Raw genomic sequence first — 16810 nt, 5'->3', positions numbered from 1 at the left:
TTGGAGGGCATCTTTAACCAGGTGGGAAGGGAAATTGCGGTCTCTAAAGAAGGAGGCCATCTGGTATGTTCTATGGTGGGAGCAGATACGGCGGAGGCGGAGGAATTGGGGATACGGGATGGCATTTTTGCAAGAGGTAGGGTGGGAAGAGGTGTAATCCAGGTAGCTGTGGGAGTCGGTGGGTTTGTAGAAGATGTCAGTGTCAAGTCGGTCGTCACTGATGGAGATGGAGAGGTCCAGGAAGGGGAGGGAGGTGTCAGAGATGGTCCAGGTGAATTTAAGGTCAGGGTGGAATGTGTTAGTGAAGTTGATGAATTGCTCAACCTCCTCGCGGGAGCACGAGGTGGCGCCAATGCAGTCATCAATGTAGCGGAGGAAGAGGTGGGGAATGGTCCTGGTGTAATTAAGGAAGATCGACTGTTTTTACCAAGACCATCTTCAGGGTCAACTCTGGTGCTAATTGTCAACTTATGGTCTCCAACCTTTTAAGCCTGCTGTAACATTGTCTTAGGAAAAACAAATTCAATCTGACCCTTTCAATTCTACATTGCAATCTGTTGGATGTTGTTAGAAATTATGTTTGTAAATTGGAACAGGGTAAGGGATAGTTATGATGCATGTTGTGTTTTAACAAACAATGAGCCTTTCTTCAGCTGTTTTGAAAAGACTCACAGTGACAAATCCATACACAGCAAGACTGGGACTGACAGACCTACAGCTTAGGGTCAGTGGTAGGAATTGTAGAGTATCTACTCAAAAGCTAGAATTGAACAATATATGGAAACAAAATAAAAATGAAAAGCAGTCAACACAGATTCTAAAAAAAAAGGTTGTGCTTGGTCAGCCTTAATGACTTCTTTGAGGAAGTAACGAAGAAGATAAAAGGTAATTCAGTCACTACCAAAACTGAGAAGCAATACCTATCAGAAAAGGGTGAATGGACTGGACTCTTGTCTCTGAAAAGACCAAGGGGTGACATGATAGATGTCTTCAAGCTTTTGGTAAGATTTGAAACTTCCTATCTATGGTATTCAGATGAATAGCACAGACACATTGACGAGAACATGAGTTAAATAGATGGAAAATAATGAGCAGAGGGGCCATCCAGCGAGATATTTGTGCAGAGCATAAACACCAATTAGTTGATTGGCCTGTATATTCTGTGATAGTCTGAATAAAATATAGTTTAGGAATGGTGCTGCCAATTGATATGAACATACTTAAAACATTATTAAAAAGATTTCGGTAACACTATTAATCATTTTGTGTTCATTACCTGCAAAATGTTTTCTCAGAATAGTGAAATGCTCTTGATGAACATGAATTTCATCGACCCCTGGCTAACTCCAACAGAAAAATGTGTGTATTCGCAGTTGAAAGTAAAGAATAGTTCTCAGAATAAGGTTGAAGATAAATGGAATGTGTAATTACAATCTATTAAGCAATCAGTGAAAAATAATTGCAAATGCATTTCTGATTCAAGATCACGTGCTGGTACATTAACAAATTGTACTGAACATTCTAATGCAATGGCAAAATGAGATATAGATTGATTGATATCTGTAAACACCAAAAATATAATAGAATATAATCGAGTCTTTGCTAGCACTTAGATTGTTGATTAAGCAGAGGTGAAATCAATTTAATTTCAATTGAGTCTACTCATGGTGGAATATTACTTTCACATAACCTAGAACCTCGAACAGTGCATTGTTCATTGTGAATTTAAGATACAAACATCAATAACAAGCCAAGTTTGATTCCTGGTCTCGGACAGTGAGAGGGCCTAACAGAACAATGACAAGTACTACCACCAAAATGGCCTCAACTTCCCAATGGTTATGGAGTCTACCAAATTAGCCATGGTTCCCAATCCAGTAATTGTCCAGTGACTCAGCTGAAAATTATATACATACGCATCAGGCTGGGAAAAAAGCAGCCTTCTCACTCCCCATCCTACCGAAATAACTAGGTGATTTAGGTTTTCATGGTTCTTGTTCTGACATTTGATTCAGGCTGCAAAGTCAAAGTTCATCCAAACATATTTGTAAATAACATTCAGTGCTGTTTTTTTAACGCATGTGTGGGGATGTGGGCATCACTAGTTCACTCCTAATTGCCCAAAGGGTAGTTAACATTGCACCACATTATTGTGGATATGATGTTGCATGTATGCCATGCCAGATATTGATGTCAGATTTCCTTGCTTAAAGGACATTAATGAACCAGATTGGTATTTATGACAACAGACAGTGGTTACATGGTTACCATTAGATCAGCTTTCTTTTTGTTGAATTGAACTTTCAGCACTAAGATGTTCCAGTTTATTTGTCTGTGATTTACTAGAATATGGGCGGCACGGTGGCCCAGTGGTTAGCACTGCTGCCTCACAGCGCCTGTAGACCCGGGTTCAATTCCCGACTCAGGCGACTGACTGTGTGGAGTTTGCACGTTCTCCCCGTGTCTGCGTGGGTTTCCTCCGGGTGCTCCGGTTTCCTCCCACAGTCCAAAGATGTGCGGGTCAGGTGAATTGGCCATGCTAAATTGCCCGTAGTGTTAGGTTTAAGGGGTAAATGTAGGGGTATGGGTGGGTTGCGCTTCGGCGGGTCGGTGTGGACTTGTTGGGCCGAAGGGCCTGTTTCCATACTGTAAGTAATCTAATCTAATCTAATATCCTTCAAGTTATTATTTTTAATGGACTCTCAACTTGGAGACATCAACACCCAGAATCCAATCATTACAGCATTGACTACACCTTGAAATGGGGAAAAACACCATATAAATTTGTCTTTAGAATTGGTTAAATGCTTGACCATTTCATCAGATCAGAAACATGGCAGAGATCTCTTCTAGAAGGAAAAGTTGAGTGGAGCAAAAAGAGGGGCCAATCTAGGAACATTTGTATAATGGCTATCACAGAATGTTTGCAGATAAGCGATAGACGTGTGAAGATATCCAGTGCAGAAAAGGCAAGCATGACATACTTTGACAGCAGATTGCTTGGTAGAGGTAACTTTAAGCAGCAATGGGTAAAATGCTGAATAAAGCATCTTCAGCACTGCCTCAACAAAATGACTTAACTCTAGACCAGCAAATAGTCATCTCTCTACCCTATTAGTGCAACAGTTCCAACTCCAGCCACCGCTGTGCCTTCTCTAAGATAAAGATTGGACTATTCAGCAAAGCTTAAGATGATTGCAACTTTTTCCACACTGAACCTGGAATGGCCCCTTGCTGAAATGTTTGCATCATCAATAATCACAAGTGAGGCGCTGGAAGGCTGGAGGTTGGCTAATGTGATGCCACTATTTAAGAAAAGTGTAAGGAAAAGCCAGGGAATTATAGACCAGTAAGTCTGACATTAGTGGTGGGCACATTGTTGGAGGGGATCCTGAGGGACAGGATTTACATGCATTTGAAAAGGCAACGACTCATATGGGAAAGTCAACATGCTTCGTGCATGGGAAATCATGTTTCACTATCTTTGAGTTTTTTGAAGAAGTGACAAAGAGGATTGATGAAGGTAGAGTGGTGGACGTGACCTATATGACTTCATGATGTGGAGGTTCAGCTGTTGGACTGGAGTGGACAAAGTTAAAAAAAACACACAATGCCAGGTTATAGTCCAACAGGTTTATTTGCAAGTACGAGCTTTTAGAGCGCTGCTCCTTCGTCAGGTAGCTAGTAGGGCTGGATCATATGACACAGAATTTATAGTAAAAGATCAAAATGATCTTTTACTATAAATTCTGTGTCCTATGATCCTGCCCTACTAGCTACCTGACAAAGGAGCATTGCTCTGAAAACATGTACTTCCAAATAAATCTACTGGACTTGAACCTGGTGTTGTGTAATTTTTAACTATATGGATTCTGTAAGGCATTCGACAAGGTTCCAATCTGGTAGACTGGTTAACAAGGTTAGATCACATGGAATACAGGGAGAATTTGCCATTTGGATACAGAACTGGCTGAAAAGTAGGAGACAGAGGGTGGTGGTTGAGAGTTGCTCTTCAGACTGGAGGCCTGTGACCAGTGATGTGCCAAGGATTGGTGCTGGGCCCATTGCTTTTTGTCATTTATATAAATGATTTGGATGTGAACATGAGGTATCATTAGTAAGTTGGCAGACGATACTAGAATTGGACGTGTAGCGGAAAGCGAAGAAGGTCACCTCAGAGTGCAATGTGATCTTGATCAGATGGGATAATGGGCCGAGGAGTGGCAGATGGAGTTTAATTTAGATAAATGTGAGGTACTGCATTTTGGAAAGGCAAATTAGGGCAGTATTTATAGACTTAATGGTATAATCCTGGGGAGTGTTGCTGAACAAAGAGACCTTGGAGTGCAGGTTCATAGTTCCTTGAAAGTGGAGTCACAGATAGACAGCATAGTAATGAAATCATTTTGTGTGCTGTCCTTTATTGGTTGGTGCATTGGGTATAGGAGCTGGAAGGCCATGTTTGGCTGTACAAGGCATTGGTTAGGCCACTTTTGGAATACCGTGTTCAATTCTGGTCTCCTTGCTATAGGAAGGATGTTGTAAAACTTGAAAGGGTTCATGAAATGATTTAAAGATGTAAAGATGTGGCCAGGGTTGGAGGGTTTGAACTATAGGAAGAGGCTGAATAGGCTGATGCTATTTTCCTTGGAGTGTTGGAGGCTGAAAGGTGACATTATAAAGGCTTATAAGGTCATGGGGGGCCTGGATAAGGTGAATAACCAAGGTATTTTTGCAGAGCAGGGGAGTCCAAAACTAGAGGGTATAGATTTACGGGGAGAGTGGAAAGATTCGAAAGGGATCGAAGGGGCAATTTTTTTCACACAGAGGGTGCCGCATGAATGGAGTGAGCTGCCAGAGGAAGTGGAGGAGGCTAGCACAATTACAGCATTGAAAAGGCATCCAGATAAGTATATGAATAGGGAGGTTTTAGAGGGATATGAGCCAAATGATGGCTAATGGCATTGATTAATTTGGGATAACTGGTCAGCATGGACAAGTTGGACCAAAGGGTCTGTTTCCATACTTACAGCTCTATGGCTAAAGACTTCATCAGGTGTCCTCAAAACTTCAAAATTCAGGTCCCTTACAAACGGAGGATTTTAATCTGCAAATATGGGTTATATTCAAATCCCTGATATGGAAATAGGGCATTTCAAATGAGTTGCAAATGAAGCAAGGGTGGTAGGAGGCAAAAAAAAAACTTTTAGGTTATGGAATGCTCTGCCTGGAAATGTGGTGAACACAGGTGAATTGAGGCATCCAAGAGGAGACTGGATGAATACCAGGATAGAAATGGCATGTAAGTATGTGGGGAAATGGCAGGAGATTTCCACTAGTTAATAGAACCAGTGAAGGCATGATGAGCTAACTGGATTCCTTCCACAGCATAACAAGTCTGTAAGTCTGAGATTCATTATCACATACTGAGGTAGGTGCTGGCTGGTCTTGCTGCTGGGTGGAAGCAAAGGAATGTTCATAAGATGATGCAGAGCAAGCACAATTTATTCATCACATTTCTGCTCTCAATAGCCAGCAGCCATAATGCAAAGTTCTAACTAATGGATGTCCAGAGACCATTCCTGAATCAGGCAGGAATTGATGTATTAGATCAGTGCCCAACAACACTGCCCACCCATTGATGGTCAGTTTATGACACTCATTTCCTGCATGGTTTCAGTTGGTGGTGCAGTAAGAAAAAGTCCAGTGAGTGGGTTTCTGTTCATGTTTTCTGAGGCTAGTGGACATGCACCACAGAAACAACTCAGGCCAGTGCCACTCTTGGTCCCCTATAGACCTCGCGTCTAAAAATCAATTGGTGCTCCAAAACTAACCAGATGAGCAAAACTCAACCTGACTTTCCAAAATGAGGAAGAATACCACTTGATGGTGTGGAAGATATAGATTGATAGGATGAACCAAGTTTTCAGCTCAGACCCAAAAGGTGAAACAGCAGAAAATGTCAGAACTTATAGTCAGAGAAATAAGAGAAACAAGACAAGATAGGGAAGAGAAGCAGACGGCAAAATGTTGAGTTTGTTGACTGAAAAGACAAACTGTGGGTTTAATTTTAACTCATCCAAAACTCTTTCACTTGCAGAGTTAAATTTTGTCCCATGAGAGTTGCCAAATTGAACTGTTGAGAAATCTATGCTCACCTGTGGAGTTTCTGTTTGCCTATTACAGGATGTACACTTATTCTTCCCTTTAGCATCCCTAGCTACTCAAGCTCAGAGCTTCCATGTAGGAGATAAACAAATGTTTAGGGACATTTTAGTAAGTGAATGGTAATTCAGCCAGCAAAATAATTTTTCCTGCTATCAACAGCCTATTCATGTATGCATTAACATACTAGGTAATGTGAAACTAAGTACGGTGCTTTGCTGAATCCAGTAACAGGTATATCCCTCCAGGGATTGTATTTTAAGATTGGGTGAACAGTGATGAATTTGTGCTCCAGCTCACAATCAAAGTGTTGAATTCCAATCCAGTCGAAAAAGGATGGCATAGTTTTGAGATTTTGTGATTAACATTGGGATTGAATGTCCAAAATGCCAAACAGAAGTCCTTTATCTCTTCCTCCCACAAAGGAGAATAGCCACTGATTATTGTGAGGTAATGGCCAAGCAGAGATTTCAGTTCTTGCTGAGTGGAGAGCAGATGCCTGGGGCAGTTTGGTTAATAGCTTCTGTAATTGTGCAATATGTGCAAATAATTGCAAGACCATTGCCCAATGAAGAAATTGGAGAAAGCCAAGAAGCACAACAAGAATAGTGTAAATCAGAAAATCATCAGAAAAATTGAGCAAGGGGATAAGAAATAAAATTAAATATACAAAGCGTTGGAACTGAAGGATGGTTCAAACATATGGTCACATAATTATAGATAGACTACACTAAGTGTTCACAAAACCTAAATCCAGAAGAATATAAATCTCATCACAGGAATACAGGTGAGTCTCACTCAGATTTGGTAATATTGAATCAGATGGCCTTGCAAGCTCATGTCTGAATCAATATTAAAAAGGTGATCTAACTGAGGGGTCAAGGATTAAATTTAATATTACATGTGACGTAAGGATTTAGGAGCAGGAAAAGACCATTCAACCCTCCTGCCTGCTCAGGCAATCGATTAGGTTATAGTTGACTTGGTTTTGGTCTCTTCTCAACTTTCCTGTCTGACCCCATAACCCTCAACTCCCCTGTCATCAAAAATATATCAAACTCTGCCTTCAATATTCTGAGTTATCGACCTCTGCTTTCTAGGGAAGAGAATATCACAGACTAATGACACTGAAAACAAAATTTTCTTTCACCTGTTTTAAAAAGGGAGATCTCTTATTTTTAAACTATGTCCCCTCATTTCAGTATTCCCCACAAGAGGAAATGGCTTCTCCATACCCACCCTATCAAGTCCCCTCAGGGTCTGATGTGTTTCAATAAGACCATCTTGCATCCTTGAAACATACAGATGGAAAGAAACTACTTAATTAGATTAAATTCGATACAGTGTGGAAACAGGCCCTTCGGCCCAACCAGTCCACACCAACCCTCCGAAGAGTAACCCACCCAGACCCATTTCCCTCTGACTAATGCACCTAACACTACGGGCAATTCAGCATTGCAATTCACCTGACCTGCATGTCTTTGGACTGTGGGAGGAAACGCACACAGACACAGGGAAAATGTGCAAACTCCAAAATTACAGAAGCCTCGAACAGTCGCCCGAGGCTGAAATTGAACCTGGGATTCTGGTGCTGTGAGGCAGCAGTGCTAACCACTGAGCCACCGTGCCGCCCCAATTCCTTAAAAGTGGGAAGTTCTGGACATTAAGACATAACCTTGATGTTAGAGGCAGGCTATTCAAGAATGATATCAAGATTTTTTTCCTCTCAAAATGTAGCCAGAATCTGGAACTCTCCCAAGTTTCAACGCTTCAATTTCAAGATTTTTGGTGGATTTTTGTTTAAGGATGTTAAGAGAACAACAACGGGTAAATAGAGTTAAGATGCATGCATCACTAATGTAGTTAGATGAAATGTGCTCAAGGGATGAATTGTCTGCTGTCTTTTGTATGATTGGAAAAGTGTAGAACAGCCAATGGGATTTTATTTGCTTTTCTCATTTCATGGGATAAATGATTGATAGCTGAACCAGCATTTATTCACAATCCCAAATTACTCTTGAACAACCACAGGGAGTGGATTGCTTTATTTCTCCCTCCAACTCTATTTTGATTTAATCCCTACCCTCTCTTCACTTTTTTCTTTGTGCAGCATTGCCCTTTGAGAAGGGCACTGCTTGTCACTGGCCACCCTTGTGTTTCCTTACTTCCTGCTGGTGGAAATTGAATAAAGATTGGTACACCTGTCATCTTTCACTGTGTCTCACACCTGCACACACAAAAAAAGACTACCCTTGAACTGAATAGCTTGCTTAACCATTTCAGAAGGCAGTTAAGAGTTAACCACATTGGTGGGGACTTACATGAACCAGGTCATGAATCAGATGAGTTTCAGCAACAATTGATACATGGTTGTAACAAGCTAGCTCTGATATACAGCAATCTGGGGCTCGTGTGGTTCAATGGTAGTGTCCCTACCTCTGAGCAAGGAAACTCAGGTGCAAATCCTACCTCCTTCAAGGGTGTGTGCATTAACATTTGTGTAACAGGTTGATTAAAATAAATTGAGCTCTGGAAATTATTTTACTTTCACTAACTGCAATCGTAGGATTCAAACCCATGTCCATCTGTGCCTATGGATTACTAAATCAGTGGCATTGCCACACGTTCTCTATCACCATGATAATTCTAGGACAAAACATCTGGCCTTTGCTGGGTGAGCTGCAGCAGTACATTGCTTAAGTGGTGAAGAGATATTGGCTCAGAACCTGTAAAAAGCAGCCTAGAAGCTGCCACAGAGCCTTCTCTGACATTAGGTTACGCATTGAAGTTGTAAGTCTCATACCTTGGGGTGGCTCCAGTAGGCTCAGGTTTGAATGACCACCTAGGCTGGACACCAAGATTTCATGTGAGATACCAATGTGCAGAAGCAGTCACGTCCATGAAAAACATGGCGTATCTATCAACGTCCACATGGATTGCAATTATAGCTCAGCCCGAAGCCAGAGATCTCCCAATGGTTTGAACGGAGTAACAACAGAATATGTAGCGCTATTTAAACCATCCAAAAAAATCATTATATCAAGCAAATTGGCTGTTCATGAACCGAACACAGGGGAGTTGAGTTTCCAGGTGGTTAGTGCCCTTAGATGTTGAGACACGGTGAAATGGACGCTAATAAACGTTAAAGGTTGCTCACAGTCTGATTAACAGTCTGAATCAAGGAATTTGAGAACAAACATTTGAAGCGATTCCCTCAACAAGAATGACAGCCTACCATCGATAACTCTTCCACAATAAGACGTAGCTGCAGGTTTGAACATTCCCTCTGTGCAAGACATTCGGGACTCCCACTAATAAGCTAAAACAACCTGAGACAGACTGACTCCCGCTGAGTCACTTTCCCTCCCATGTCTTAGTTTTGAAAAGGCATCCACTATGTCTCGCAAAGAATTGTCTCAATGGCATTTTCTTTTTACGGGGAGGGGAGGTGATACTGTTAAAAGGCAGCCTGCTTTCTCCCTTTATTCTCTCTCCCGTAATCTGGTAAAATACCGTAAACTCTGAACAATTGCAGTTCCTGCTGCCCGCCCTGGAGATTCATATGGAAAATATCACAGCAACGGGCTCCCTAGGAACACTCCTTCACAAGTATGACTCTGTGCCAAGTATCATGGCATGGTCAGGCATCAGAGCCAGGGACTGAATATGGGAGGAATCTGACTGGCAGAAGACGGTAAAGTGAGGTTAGAGTCATGATTTCTGCCATTTCAAAACTAAATCTTGAAAATGCAGTGCATCCAACAGTCATGCTCCCCTGGCGTTTCCCTATAGCTGTCGGCAGTGTATTAGACTGTAGCTAATCTCAGTTCCAATGACGGTTGCACTAAATTGACAAAAAAAAACACTGTATTTGCAATTCTCGATATCGGCCCTGGCACCTGCAGATTCATGCTGGAGTGCAGTTTATTCGCCAGAACTGATGGTCATTTTAAAAAAAAGTAGTCTTGTCGCTTAGTAAGATACTTGTGCAGTCGATGGATAGTGAAGGACATCCAAATTCCCCAAATAAGTTGGCTAAGGTTTCTGATTGGCAATGCTCTCTCCATAAACTGACATGCACAAGACACGCACGGTTACAAGATGTGGAGTTGTGAGGCACCTGTTCTGCAAATATTCGAGCTCAGCAAGACGAGCTGAGATGTGTGTGCTGGAGTGTACCGCTTAGCAGAGGTCTGAAAGTTAACAAAAAAAAACTGTTTGGTGAACAGCACTCATTGTCCAGAATCACAACTGGATAGACCGGGTAAAAGCTGCCAACTGAACCTACGTGGTTTAAATAGAGGAGTTGAGAGCAGGGCTCGCTCTGGTGCTGGCAGGAAGAAGGAATGCCGTTTTTCCTTCTCTGGCAGTCAAGTTGAATGAAGCCCTATCCATTCGCACGGTATGGGCGGGGCGATTAGCTCCCGTAGGTACAAGACGTGAATAGTGCATCTCCTAGCGTCGTCTTTTCTGCAAATGTCCTATAACTGGTATGTGTGTGTGCGTTTTTAAAGAAAAAATCCATTCAGTACAATTAGTGATTAATTAGGGCCATTTCAATCATTCAGTTCTGCTACATCTTAATTTGGGATGAGAACCGAAAGTTGATTTAAAATCAAGCTTCATTTCCTTTTACAGGCTTGAGTTTCTCGGTAAACCAACCGATTTGTTAACTTGCGAAAATAAAAAAAAAATCTCTACTTACTCCGAATTTGCAATGTCGTCAATTGAGATTTCACCGCTTGGTTTTCTCAATCTCTGCTCCCCGCCCTCTCTCCACCCAGTTCGATGGTATTGTGCTATCAGTTGTGGTCAGATATCCGAACTGAAAGCGACCTGCTTACCTTATTTGCGTTGTGCAATTTGAAATGAGCCTTCCAGATCGGTTGTCAGCACATTTTAGAATACAGACCGAATCCTTGCTTGAAGTCCAGGCGACATTTGTGAACTCTTTCCAGGCAGTAGGTGTCAAAATGTTAGCTCATTAACAGTGATGGACTTTTTAAAATAAAATCACTACTGCTCTGGCATTAACATTGCAGTTTTGGCAGCTCTGAACAGTTCTCAGCCTTACTCAACATTATGACAGAAAGCTAGAGAGCTATAAGAAATTAGGAAACTAGCCATGTCATGATATTCTGCGCATTAACATGTAAGGAACCAAATATCTATTTTCAAACAAGTTTCAGGAGGTTTTTATTTTGCAAGGCTGGTCTGATTGTGTTGTGTGTTCATTGGACATCGGGCAGTGAAGACTGCTCAGCGCAAATGTGCACAAAAGGTTAGTTTGGATTCAGAAGTGAACGCGCCCAGCAGCGATAGAATTCAATCCAGTTTGTTTTTAAATCTAAACACTGGCGAGAATTATGTCCATGTTGCTCACGGCGAGACAGTCGACAGTGCTGGAAATGTGACAGTAAAAGTAAGCTGGGTTTATTCTCTACATACTTTACATGGACCCATGGGTCGAATCGGGTTGCATGTACGAGCAAATGTCGAGTGTATTCTATCACGAAAGGCATTTAGAAATCGTTTCGCTGTATTCATTTCTTATACTGGAACTTCCAAACTGGTTTACAATAGCAAAGGCAAGCTTACGAGATGCATTTTCAGAGCGTTCTCTAACAGTCGGTATTAATATCGACAATAACAGCGGCGACAGACACAGGCAAACACGCACACAGAATAGTTCTGTTTCACTACTTACCCAAAGATGCTGTTTATAATTCCACGGTCCCTGTGGTAATCACCCGGAGGTGGACACCAGTTCTGGGACTGTTCCCCCTACGTCGCTGACAAACGAGGCAGGGATGTGAGAGGAATAACGCCCTAAACTGAGCTTGGAGGACGCTTCCTTGGCTCCTTGCACTCGATGTTCCGCTGGCGCTTTCTACAGGCTCGCCACCAGAACTGAGCCCGGTGGAAGAGAAATCACACAGGAGGTTGCTTCCTCTTCCTGCTCCCTCTTTGTGAATGGACGGCGTGGAGCCGGCTGTAGCATTCCACATTGATAAATCATCCTTCAATTCATCCCACGGTTAATAAGCTTGTTTCCGAGGGCAAAAAAAAACTTTGAGGTAATGAGCTTTGAGACACCGAGAGAGAAGGAAAGCTGGTTGGGTGGGGGTGGCTACTTGGAGCGTTTTGTCAACTATATATGTTCTGCATCACAGGCACAAGTCTTGGGTTCTGGCAATTACTGGTACCGTGTATGAAGTTATCCCAGAGATTAACGTCTTGTATATTCCTTTGGGAACTGTTTTAATAGTATGACATTCTGTTTTGCTGGAGGATTTTTACCACAGACAAGAATGAAACATTAAACCGACAAATCAGCCGCTTATTTTCTACCATATCATACATTTATTCCAGAATGTTTGAAGGGGAGGGGCAGCGTCTAGAGTTACACTATAGGTTGGAAAAGTGCTGCGTGTTTAGTGAGGGTGACTGTCCGCTACTGGTTCTTGAAATCCCCCCCACCTTCGGCAAGCTATAGTCGTGGCAATTTGCACAGTGGAATGGAAACCGCTCCAAACCACCACAAGGGTTGGTGATTGTACAAGAAGGGACGGTGAGCATTTGATGCATTCTGTTTTACCGTGGTTTAATGATGCACAACCAATACGACACTAAAGGAAGAGACGAACTGATCTTTGTGAAGTAATGGGGATTGAACACTGGCCCAGCTAGGCGACAACTTTCACTTGTAAAGGCAACCCGGGACTTGGAGAACCTGGGGAATCATTGAGACTGGGGGTGTTCCAGCTTCAGGATCTACTTCAACAAATCTGCAAATTAAACTCAACTCTCCTGATCCTCATCAGTTCCAGTGTTGTGTTTCTATTTGTTGTTATCACTTGCAAAGCCGAGAAATGCTTATTTATTCCTTTGCAAATCCCAAAGAAACTCTGTCCAAGAAACCACTAAACCACCGACCACCAAAAGCCACTGAGTCCTCATGTGAGGCAGAGAATATATCACAGGCATTATGGTTGCACTGAAAGCAGACGGTCTTCAGTATCAGTATGGGCGGCTCTTTTTCTTGTGCTGTTAGGCTGTGCTGACATGATTCAGATTCCATAATCCACTGGGGAAAGAATAGGAGCTACAATTGCCCTGACTCTTTAGTCGGCCGGATACATGGGAATGGCCATACTTATCAGTAAACCAGCCATCAAGCTGGTTTGGAAGACAACCATTTGAATTGCTGACTCAAGCCAGCCAAATTAATTGTGAACAATTCACGACATTAGAGTCATAGAGATGTACAGCACGGAAACAGATTCTTCAGTCCAACTGGGGGCCGACCCGATATCCTAAGTTAACCTCATCCCATTTGCCAGCATTTAGCTCGTATCCTAATAAACCCTTCCTATTCATATACCCATTCAGATGCCTTTTAAATGTTGTAATTGTACCAACCTCCACCACTTCCTCTGGTAGCTCATTCCATACAAGCGCCTTGGTGAAACCCCTTAGGTCCCTTTTAAATCTTTCTCCTCTCACCTTAAACCTTTGCCCCTCCTTTTGGACTCCACCACCCCTTGGAAAATACCTTAATTATTCACCCTACCCATGCCCCTCATGATTTTATAAACCACTGTAAGGTCACCCCTCAGCCTCAGTCACTTGAAGGGAAAATATCCCCAGCCTATCTAGCCTCTCCCTTCAGTTCAAACCCTCCAATCATGGCAACATTCTTATAAACCTTTCCTGAACCCTTTCAAGTTCAACAAATCTTATCTATAGTAGGTAGACCAGAATTGCATGCAGTATTCCGGAAGTAGCGTAACCAGTTTGCTATGATTACAACATATTGTAAGGTAATGATGTTTTGGATATCTTTGATTCGAGGTAAAAATGGGGTATCTTCCTCATCTTCTTCACAATCTTCCCATAACAAGTTTGGGTGTCTTGATTACTATGAGGATAGTGAGGTCTAGGCTAAGGCTGAGTGAGAGCAAAGGCAGATTCAATCAGGAAATAAAGTCAAGAGCAGCTCTGCTCAAAGACAACAGACTTTCAGTCCCCACTTTTTTACCAGTAAGAGAGATATAGGGGCGTTTCATAGAGAGACAAAGGCTGAATCTGGTGTGGATGGTAAAGGGAATAAGTGGGCTATCAAGTAGAAATGCAAGAGGGATGACTGTTATTGATGGGACACATCCTGTAGAAATCTAAGGCCTCCACGTGCTTTGTCTAAGGTTGGATGGGGGAGCAGAGAATAATAGGCCGGAATAGGCCTTACTGCTGACGTTCCATTCATGATTTTTGTGAAAATTATTTGGTAATTGATTTTCTGGCTCAATAAAACAGGGAGAAGTTGAGAACCTGGGACATATTTTGGACTGGTTCCTGTCAAACCTGCAATTCTGCGTAGAGTGACCATTGAAGTATAACTGTGCCATATGATTTTCCATCATGTTTGAAAGCTAAATGGGAAACATATTTTCTGTAGTTTAGTGAATTCATTGTTTACTAAGGACTATTTAGTGAATGAAAAAAAACACAAACTGTGGGTACTAGAGACCTGAAACACACAAAAACTGAAATTATTGGAGACTCTACAATGGATTATAACAGGTTCGCATGTGCGATCCCTGCATACTGAACAAGGTTTGGCAGCATCTGTAGATAGAAAACAGAGTTAAACATTTTGAGTCCAGTAAGAAAGGGCCACTGGACTTGAACCATTAACTGTTTTCTCCAATTGTTAGTATTGGTTTTAACTTGTTTGCTACAGTAAAAGTCTTAAGACTTGCAGATTGGATACTCTACTGAAATTGTTAAAAATCACATAATACCAGGTCATGGTCCAACAGGTTTATTTAGAAGTACTAGCTTCCAAACAAACCTGTTGGACTATAACCTGGTGTTGTGTGATTTTTAACTTTGTCCACCCCAGTCCAACGCTGGCACCTCCACATCATGGCTATTGAAATTGATCACTGCAAATTCAAATCTCTTGTTTGAAGTCATTGGACTCTACAATGGATTATAACAGGTTCACATGTGCGATCCCTGCATACTGAACAAGGAATTCGACAGGGAGGTGAGCATGGAAGCACACAGCATAAGGCATCATATACTCAGATAAAAGATATTCGGAAAAATAGTTGTAAAGTCTATAGTTTGGATTATGCCTCATGAAAAAAAAACACAGCATCTGTGGGTGGATACAGATCAAATGTCAAAACAACAGGAAAACAATCTTCATAGTACAGCAATGGCTATACTTGAAAGTACTTCCGTTGGCTATAAAACACTTTAAGATGTTAAAAGGTACAATGTACTTGCATGTCATTTTATTGAAAAGATAGCTTGGACCTCCATTTAATTATTCATATGAATGAGGACCTCTGAAACTATAGCATATCAACTACAACTGCACCAACCCTGTCACTCTAAGTTATGTATGTAAGTTATTGAATAGGCTTGAACCAGGAACTTTCCTAATCTCAAAGGCAAACATGTTGAAACAGATCCTAAGATGATATTGGAGACAGGAAATTTCTCTTACATTGATGATGTTTACCAATGCATGAAGATAATGAACTGTGGAAGTCAGGATAGGGGAAAATGTCAATTATCACAAAAAGTTCGGATGATGGTGGGGCAAAAGGCCAAGGACAACATTGTACAGTAGCATTGAATGGGAATGAGAATACAATATCTGATGTACTGATGGACATCTGGAGATGAAAGGTGTTGAAATGTATGGAAGAAAAATGGAATGTGCAATAATTCTACTGGTTACTTTTTTACAATTCTTGAATTTAATGTCTTTACACTGTTACATGTATGATTTGGTTCTTTATTATAGCTTGGTTCACCAATATAAACAATTTGGTTGCCTATAAATGTCTGTTCATAAGTCAGATGGCCACTTGGGCCACTCAGGAAAGGGATTTGTTTGAAATGTGGCATGTGCTAATTGGTTTAAATTTAATCAGCTCCAACATGGCAAAGAAAACATTTCCAATCCTCTGTCTATTCATGATCAAACCTAAATAGTTAATTAGCAGCAGATAGAGCTTTGGCTGAATAATTTATTTTGATTGTACATTGGTTACTGCAAAAAAATTACTAATGCATTGTTTTTAAGATAGTGGTTAATTCACTCTTGTTGGAAGAAGCAGAGCAGTGGGATTATTTGGATAGATCATTCAAAGAGCTGACACAAGCATTATGGACTGAATGGTCTTCTTCAGCATTGTATGATTTAATGACATGTGCTAACATGGAGTTCAATGGTATTTTAAGCAAAGATGTCAACCATAAATAAAAACTTAAATCTCTGCCATAAGGCAGTTGCATCTTGGCTTCTGACACATGACCTGATAGATTATAGAGCAATTGCAAAATACTGAACTCTTGATGACTATTTCATAATGAAAATGATTTACTTTGTTGGAATAAATTTAGACACTAAAGAATGCAAAAAAAAAGGTCAGCATAGAGATACACTTTTGAAATGTTTGAACAATTTTATAAATACTACTTCTGGAGTCATTCAAACAGACAATTGAAGATGATTCTAGCTATTTTATTTAAGCAACAACATGAATCAAATGTAGGAAGGTTCCCTCAGTTCATTTATTCAAAGAACAATTTGAAATTTACAAGAAGTAGGACCAGATAGATT

General features: G+C 41.2%; 1 protein-coding gene across 4 annotated transcripts in view; it reads right to left on the bottom strand.

The window, feature by feature from the left end:
* LOC122562539 (leucine-rich repeat and immunoglobulin-like domain-containing nogo receptor-interacting protein 2) overlaps positions 1-13470 on the bottom strand; it is a 727031-nt gene extending 713561 nt beyond the window's left edge. For all 4 annotated transcript variants that reach the window (XM_043715455.1, XM_043715460.1, XM_043715469.1 and 1 more), the window contains exon 1: positions 11873-13470. The gene's annotated coding sequence lies outside the window, so the exon portion shown is untranslated. The remainder of the gene's footprint in view (positions 1-11872) is intronic.
* Positions 13471-16810: the final 3340 nt, after the last annotated feature.

The sequence above is a fragment of the Chiloscyllium plagiosum genome, chromosome 2, assembly GCF_004010195.1.
Source record: "Chiloscyllium plagiosum isolate BGI_BamShark_2017 chromosome 2, ASM401019v2, whole genome shotgun sequence".
NCBI lineage: Eukaryota > Metazoa > Chordata > Chondrichthyes > Orectolobiformes > Hemiscylliidae > Chiloscyllium > Chiloscyllium plagiosum.
Note: the sequence above shows the minus strand (reverse complement) of the source record. Positions and strands in the feature narration are given on the sequence as shown.